Source organism: Morone saxatilis, unplaced genomic scaffold, assembly GCF_004916995.1.
Source record: "Morone saxatilis isolate NCDOM2014 unplaced genomic scaffold, NCSU_SB_2.0 Contig23, whole genome shotgun sequence".
In the NCBI taxonomy this organism is placed as follows: domain Eukaryota; kingdom Metazoa; phylum Chordata; class Actinopteri; family Moronidae; genus Morone; species Morone saxatilis.
The window spans coordinates 375,044-382,471 of NW_023339796.1; the positions used below are offsets into that span (position 1 = coordinate 375,044).

The 7,428-nt window shown below is 36.9% G+C and overlaps 1 pseudogene; it reads right to left on the bottom strand.

Annotated features, from left to right (window-relative positions):
* Positions 1–1,705: 1,705 nt before the first annotated feature.
* Positions 1,706–6,380, bottom strand: LOC118334398 (annotated as a pseudogene).
* Positions 6,381–7,428: the final 1,048 nt, after the last annotated feature.

Sequence of the window (7,428 nt, forward strand, 5' to 3'; positions counted from 1 at the left end):
TGTTTTGAGTGGCGATCAGTGGCGGTGCCAACTGACTGTACAAATAGACTGAAGATATTATTTCTCTTGTGGAATAAAAGGAATATCGGCCGCGAGAGATAGGTTAGGTTTTTCTTGGTCTCGCGTTCATTTAGGACCATTTAAGGTTTCCGCTATTTTGCGAGATGACATGTAATTGGGCCAGACAATTTGTCTCCTTGTGTCTGATGATTGTGGTTGATCTTAGTTCATTCATGATGATGAGCCTTGAGTGCGGATTATTGAATACACAGTATACTATATAGTAATCCAAACTTACAAAAATCATTAATAGTATTCTGTTGATTGGCGCAACTTATTAGATCGTTGTGCAGTGTCCAGTTACAAGTATTGGTATGTGATGTTGGATAGTTGATGGACGCGATTAAAGTGTGGCGTGATATATTAGGATTTTTAGTCTTGTGCCTCGTGGACAGGATCCAGTTTTAACATGTATTATATGGGGTGGAACGGGTATTCAGTGGATCAAACGACATCAAACAGAAAGACCAATCGTGAGAAAAGCACAACAACTACAGAGGGGGAGAGGAGTGGAATGAGTGTGTACAGCAGCAGATATGAATCGTGTTCTCAGTGGTTATTAGGAGACTCATAAAAAACTGTTTACAGAGAATCAACACTTCCATTTCCTGCAGCAGAACGGGCTGTGTGGGTTCCTCTCTGCAGCCTCCTCACCGTTAGCTGCACTATTTTCACATTAATAACACAATGACAGTTACAACCATCGACTCTGGTTAAAGAAAATCATTCCAGGAACTTCGTTTGATTTCGCTCTCAGTACTCACTGGAAAGTGTCTTTAATTCAAACTGTTTTATTGATTCTGTAAAGCTGAAAGGTTTAATGACAGTTTCTCCAGCCTGACTCCAACTTGTAACATAATACAACATAATTAGGAATGAGTGAGAAACGGATCATAGCCTGCATTACATTGTTAACATCAATGTTAAGATCATTTCTAAGTTATTTGTTTATTCTTAACATTTACATTAGAATTTATGTCTAAATTAATCAAATATAAGTCATTAAAGCAGTTTTTTCTACAATGTATACCTTTTGTATTTCTTTGTGAAGCATTTTGTGATTCTGTCTTGAAATGTGTAACAACAATATAAATCTTAGTTAACGTAAATCAGTAACTATAATAATCCATTTCATTTTGATGAAGCTTGAATACAGTTAAGTGGCATTTTATTGGTTTATGGAAAATAAACACAATCAATCATTATCCAAACATTCAAACTTCAGGGAGACTGATCAAGCCGCGCGTCATCATTTTATTGCATCTGAAGCTTTAAAGCAGCTCGCTCTGCTGTTTGTTCATGTGTGTAGATAACCGCGTCATCAGCGTAGAGTTTTACATCCACGCTGACAAATTATAAAAAGGGCTCAGCACTAAACCAATGACACTGATTGTGGTTTCTAATTTTTTACTATGAAGCCAAACTGAAATTGAACAAAACAGGAAAAGAAGACAGGAAAATAAGAAACATAGAAAATATACACAGTAAAATATCAGACGGCTGATGATTCCGATAAACAATTTACGTAATTCACAATTGAAAGCAGAATTGAAGTAAGCTAAATAAAGATCAAAATAAACACTTTTTTACACTCAGAATTTACACCCAGGTAACTGCATATATATGTGTTATATATGTATTTATATTTTTGGAACCCCGCGAATAAAAAGCTACATTTTACCAACCAAACCACAAAACGTCAAAAATTGATATTTCTGGCTATCTGATCAAATTCGACAAATGAGATGAATTTATGAACATCTGATGTTGATAAAAGGAGAGTAGAAAACAATCAGTCAGCATGTGTTCAGTTGGTGGACGGTCCCTTGTTTCTGAGGATCATCAGCAGAGAGAGTCCACAGCAGTACACCAGAACTCTTCACTATCAGCACTGTGTACATCAGACAGAGCAGCTTCACCTGGTACTGAGACGGGGCAGACACTTCTGGTGGAAGTGATGGGGAAGAGCAGAAACCTCTGAAACAGAAAAGGAGTCAAAAAAGAAATGTCAGTCTCCTGCTCCTCTGCTCTCTTTGACAGCGTCTCCACATGAAGCTGAATCACTGCTGAACACAGTCACACCAAGCCTTCATTACCTTGTTCTGTTTGGCCTTTACTGTGTCCCCTCGTGATGGACATAGCAGCGATATTTATATTGTGTGGAGAGCGTCCGATCAACAACTCTGATGGAGGGTGGTGCGTCCCGACTCTCTGAGCTCCAGCCTGCTCTCCTCAGCAGAGGGCACGTCTTCCTCAGGACCATTGTCTTTTGTCTTTTCCAGGAGAACCGGACCAGAGGAGGAAACATGGCTGAGGCCACACACAGCAGGGAGCTCTTCCCTTCCAGGTGGTCTCTGGATGCTGCTGGTACACGCTCACCACGGGCTTCACTATCTGCTCATCTGAAGTTTGACAGCAGCAACAAGCAGCACAGACACACATTCACACAGTCAACAGCAGCTTACAGCACTGCACTGCATTCAGTCTGATCCTGGAAACTACATGGACTCTGATCACTCAAACATACTCATCAAACAGCACAAAGTTCACTACACATACTGGATTCACCTTCATATCAAATATATTTACCATCATCTATAGTTCAATATCTATAATGGTACTGTGAAATTACTGTGATATAAAAGGTCACAACTACATTTTTGGTATATCATATTATTCATAATTAAAACAACTATAATAGTAACTGTATTTAATATTATTGTAATTATATTAATATAGAAATAATATACATAGACTGACATGTATAAGATATTCATAATTAACCTCCATAATAAATCAGAGACTTTATTGTTCATGACATACAGTATCTCATCAGGCAAAGCAAAACATATTAATCTATAAATTCACTGTAATTATTTACATTATATTGATATAACAAAGTACATTCATCACAACCTTATCATAAAAAATGTTGCCTTCATAAAATAGTGAATCTATTTTTGTCACGTTATCTATATTTTATACAAGAATAAGTATTACTCACCAATCATTGTCATGTTTGTTTCTTTTAGGCCAAATATGTTTACCATCATATATTTTTACTTAATCAGTGCAATAAAATCCACCTCATACATACATACATACATACATCATACACAGTTCCAACAAAATGTATCTACTGTATTGGCATTTATAGTATGGTATGAATAACAAATGTACTTTTAAAAAGGTAAAAATAAAATCTTAATTGAATATGTATATCATATGATGACTTTCCCAGCATACAATATATTTTTCATAATATTTCTGCAAATAAAAATATATATTACAATTGTATAACATATTTTGTATAATAGAAATTAATTAACTAATTTTAAACAACTTTACAATATCACACAAATATATTTACCACTGGAAGTTATTCAAAATATATGTACTACTTACCGTAACAGAGAATTCGTGTGTGTTGTTATGTTTTATATTGTTGGGTATAGTCTGTTTTGTCCCATATACCAGTGCCAAAATAAAATTCTCCATTTTATGTAAATTTAATACACTGAAATTAAATCTGAATCTACTATATATCAGCTTATATCAAAACTGAATACCATATATTTAGAGAACATTTAAGAAACAAAAGAACCACCCACATATTTACAGAGATTATCAAATACTGTACATTTACATGTTCATTAATCCTGTATTTGATTTTGAATATTAAAATAAACTCTGGAGGGCCTGACTGAATCTCAGTGAATTTGAAGAATGCTGCTCATCTCTTTAATTCACTTTAACTCAAGATTTTAAAAAGTCAGCTTGTGAACAGAGCAAAAAAGTCCTCCACAGTCATTCACGTAGAGTTTAATTTGTTTCAGGAAAACCACGTGTGAAGTTTCATCAAATAGCAGGTGGTAAACCCGAGCAGAGTTACAACATTGCTGCTGAATTTCTATTACTTTAAGATTTTAAGATGACTGAGAAAATGGATGCAGAACAAAACTAAACAACTTCTACAATAAAACGACTGAAGGAAAATGAAGCTTTATTCTTACCTGTTACATACAGTTTAGTTCCAGAGCCAAAGATGAGGTATCTGTCGGAGCCACTGAAACCTCCCACAGTGAGAGAGACTAATACAAAAACCTGTCTGCTGTTGAATGTGTCCGCTGAGGTGAACATTATGTTCATTATGAACCAAGATCATATTTCATCTCTGTGATGTGTTTCTGCAATATTCACATGTAGTTTACAGTGTATACAGAGATTATAAAATGATTGTGTGTGTTTAACATCATATGAAAAAATATATTTATTGTATTTTCATTATTTCAAATGTTGAAATATAATTAAAAGATCAAAATGATAAAATGTGTTATAAGTACGTTCACAGATAAAAACTAAATCATTGGAAAGAGGAATAAATGGACATATGACTTAATAAATGTACGAAGTAAATGTGTTGATTACATACAGTTTAAACATGACACAGAGGCAGGAAGGCTTTTACTGTGAAGGAGCTGCAGGAAGTGTAAATTAGCACTGTGGGGGAGGCATGCTGAAAGCTAAGTCATCTCAGTGCATTTAGGTTTCAAAGCAGCTCACTCTGCTGTGTTTTAATGTGTACAGAAAACAGTGTCATCAGCATAGAGTTGTACATGGTCCACACTTCTCTTTACAATAATTCCCATCTGGAGCCACAATTGCAATGTTTTTGAGCCATTCATTTTACCATCACATTTCAGCTCCTAACTAACTATCGATGTGGGCATGCACTATGTTAATGAATGTGACTATGTAGCAAACTGATATTGAAACAAAATATTACAGAAAATGCGAAAATATTTGAACTTAACGATTAGAGGCCCCATTGCTGACCCTTGTGGAACCCCCACTGAGAGTTTATTATTTACTTTGCCACAGAAGTTAAAATTAAATTTTCAAAAAGAAGAATTTCCTCAATGATTGTATCAACTGCAAGCCAAGGTTAAAGCAGAGCTGATCAGAGGATAGTCGATATGTTGATGCGAGATTATGATAACTAAAAAAACAACTTTAATGCCACATTTTATCAACACGGACAAAAACAGGAATTGTTTGATTCTTTTGAGTGCATCATCAAAATTCACTTGTCTCTGATGTACAAAATGAAAAAGAAAAAACTACACAGGACAGAGCACTGTCAGGAATCTGCTGAAATCTGAGAAAGAACATGAGACACAGAGCTGCCAGCAAGGCTTCTTTACTGTGGAAAAAGCGCCACAGAAGTGTTGGTAAAAGAGCTGGAGGAGCCATTTTTTTTATTTTTTTTTTATTGTTTAAGATGTTTAGTTTTAGTTTAGTTTAGTTATTTACTATAATGTGGTGTTTTTTTTGTCAGAAAAGGTTTTACAATACTAATAGTCATGCAGACATCCCAGTTTTAATGAATATATTCACAAATGGCTCCTCATGCTTAGTGTGTTGACAAATTTGACCAAATTGACAACTGTAACTAAAGACCTTTCCTGTATATATTTATCTTATTTTGGTTGGGTTTTATACAAATTCTACACAATATCATTACAGTTCATCTTATTTTTTTCTGAAGTCTAGTTTTTATTTTCAGGTCAGTTACCTAAAATGTTTTAGTTGACATAACAACCTTGAGAGGGACCAGGTCAAAGCAGAGGGTTTTTTGCTTTTAGCTTGTGACTCTGGCTGAGGATGCGAGTTGACAATATCGCTGCAACCTAGGGCTGTTGGTTTACTGCTCTCTTCCTGTCACACACACTGTTTTGATCATCTGTTGGTTTTTGTTCAGGCCGCAGGGGATTCACTTTCTCAACTGGGGGTGGGGGCACAGTTTCCAGAGATGCAATTAGTGTAGGGTGGTCTAAATTGCACTGAACTAATTTTCCGTGACATTCAACTCGCAGCCTCGTACTCTTTCCTTGAAGCTGGCCCAGAATCATCTTTCTGAGGATGATTGTAACCTGAATAAACTTTACCATCAGTCAGATCAATACGGAGAATCACTTTGAATGGGCTTGTTTCTGTCTTCTGGTACCAGTAGACGTGTTTTTTATCACACTGGTCAGTTCCTCCACAGCTGAAGGAGACGGTTTGACCAACTCTCCTGGTCAATGTTAAATGATCCTGAACCAGCTCTGCTGCCATGGCAACCAGCGCTGTAGAGAAACAGACAGATAGATGAAGGTTAGTGGTACAGTGTTTGCTTAAAGGTTGACTTTGTTGGCTCCTGATTGGCTGGAAACACTCACCTGAACACAGACAGCACAGAGCAGCAGCTGGGAGGAAAAGCATTTTGTGCAGTGGTGTTTTCCTCTGGTGAACCTGGGAGAAGTGGCCGCTCTGATGCAGCTGAGGCCAAACAAGGACGAGCTGTGAGATCAGACGAGGCCACGTGCTTCTAACAGGCTCCTCAGACCTCCCATCAGCCCCTGCGGCCGACAGATAAGCCGCCGTGCTGATTGACAGCTCGGCTGAAGCTGCGTGTGCTTTCATTTTATTATTGACACTATTTCTCTTTGTTTGATTCTCATTATTTGGAGCTTTTTTCTGATGATTCTTTTTCCCAGACTTCTCTGTCTTCTGAACTGATTCAGTGAGAAGTTTCTTGGTCTTTGATTTGAATCTGACAGCAGATGAAAAATCTGGGTGACGATGATGCAGAAATAGAAAAAAGCATTCCTGTTGCACAAACACATTCAGGTTGGTGGTGATTTAGTAACACACAGCTGTTATCTTTGTTTAACAGCTGGGATGGAAATACAAAACTACAAATCCACAAAACCAACCCAGTCTCATATAAAAACGTACCCTGGCTACGTTGGTCCAAAGTGCAAAAGCGTAGAGGGGTTACAATAATGGCCTTTAAATTGTATCACTGTTACATTTTTTCTGCCTTTTCTTTTCTTATTGTTTTGCGTCCAGTCACATGACTTTCAAGAGTCTTTCTCTCATTTTTAGTGGAAAAATCAATATTTTGAGTTAGTTTCTGCATAAAAATGGCTTTTGTTTACATTTCTAGCGAGAAAATGTATTTATTTCATCAATTCACTCAGCTGAATTACATAATCACTCGCCGTGCTCGTTGTTGAGAAGATGTTTCAGATCTGGCCCAGAATAATGTTGAACCTGAAACGGTTTGGTTGCTATGGACGCTGCCAGATTCACATATGTTAAATTAAATATCTCTTGTCTTAAAGATATTTGGTTTTAAACGCAGCACTACAGGTAGACTGACGTCACATATGACGCTTTTAATAATCCCGCCTTCAGTTATTGACGTATTTTTGATAGCGGAAGTAGCAACATTGCCGTTACTATGGAGATGAGGACCGTCCGCCTTGCGCACGTGAGCAGAGCAGTTGGCGCGCTGGTCCTTCTTAGTTCAAATATTCGGTG